Here is a 1,544-nt window from a genome sequence, read left to right as displayed (position 1 = left end):
GCTGCGGGGCGGGGCTTCGACTGCATCACGTGGTCGCGCCGCGCAGGCGCGGGGCTGGTGAGGACCGAGGCTGGGGGCTCAGAGCTGCGGGTCCTGGGTGTGGCCCGGGGCCGGGGGCCGGGGCGGCGGGGGTGGGGCGACCCGCGGCCGCTCTTTCTGGAGGGCGGCTCAGGGCTCAGCTCAGCGAAGGAGGGTCCCGCCCCTGGGTGACCGTGCGTCTCCTCACCTGGCACAGCGCAAGGCACCCGGCGTGGCTGAACGAATGAATGGGAGGGAATGCCTTTACGTGAGGGTCGCATCCTGTAAACCCATTTCCTCCTTCCTTCCCCGGTCGCTCCCTCGTCTCCTCCCTTACTCTTTCGTTCCCTGTCTCCCTCCTTCTCTCTCTCCTTTCCCACTTATTACCTCCTTATTCATTCCTTCACTCACTTATTCTCTTCATCCCTTCCTCATTCCCTTCTCTCATTCATTCATTCTCATCCTTCCTTTATTCCCTTCCTACTCCCCTCCCTCACTCATTCGCTCCCTTCTTCCCTGAGTCCGGTAAATTGACTGTGACTGCTGATCTCCCGCCCCCTGCTGGATGTTGAGAGGCGATAAACAAAGGCGGTGTGAACAGGTGTTTTCCTGTTTACTGGGATTGTGGTGTAAATCCAATTCACCGCCCGATGGATTGGTCCCAGCAGGCTCTAGGCATTCACTTTCCTCCGCCTCCTCTCCAAGAGGATCCCTTCCTCCAAGCCTCATCCGTAATGGGCGTGTCCAGAGGTTAGAGCCTGGAGAGACCTGTGATATCAGTAGGACCAGAGTGTCCTACTCTGCCATGTAGCCCGTTGTTAAAAAAGAAAAGTCGAGGGGAATGTAGAAGAGGAAGACAATAAATGGAAGAGAAGCACTGTTTTGGCCGAGTCCACAGAGCTGCCTGAGAGCTGTCCCTTGTCTGGGACAGAAGGGAGGATCAGCCTCTGAGAACAGAGGTTCCCAGTGGGAGTGGGCTTCAGTAAAGGCTCTCTGGAAAAGGTGACACCTTCCCCCCCCACACACACACACACTCCAGCTGTGTATCAGATGAGGACTTTTTTTTTTAGGAAGGACAATCTTCCTCTATTAGAAACACCAACCAGTAGCCTCTTGTGCTGTCTGAAGGGACATGGGTGGTGGGGAGCAGGGAAAAGACTGTGCCTCACACACTCCAGACTTGATTTCTGCTTCACTTCGTTGACTGCAGAAGATTTAAGGTTTTATTTTATTTAGTGAAACATTCATTTGTAAGTGTGAATCTTCAGTGAAGATGTCCTGAGTGTGTGTGGGGAAAGGAAGGCTAGCAAATGGACCAGATAAGGACTTTGGGGGAGTGAGGAAAGCATTTCAGGAATGGGACTATCAGCAAGGCAGTGGAGGTGAGATCCAGGGGAAGTGAGTGGTCAAGAGGCTGCTGGGAGTTTCTGAGTCTGAAGGGAAAGTTGAGGACCAGACCCTGCCTTCTGGAGGTGCTTGTGTCACCGGGGGCAGCCTTCAGCCAGGGCAGGCAGGTGCAAGTGTGG

Source organism: Phyllostomus hastatus, unplaced genomic scaffold (genome assembly GCF_019186645.2).
Source record: "Phyllostomus hastatus isolate PE091 unplaced genomic scaffold, TTU_PhHast_1.1 phas_scaffold_387, whole genome shotgun sequence".
NCBI lineage: Eukaryota > Metazoa > Chordata > Mammalia > Chiroptera > Phyllostomidae > Phyllostomus > Phyllostomus hastatus.
Note: the sequence above shows the minus strand (reverse complement) of the source record.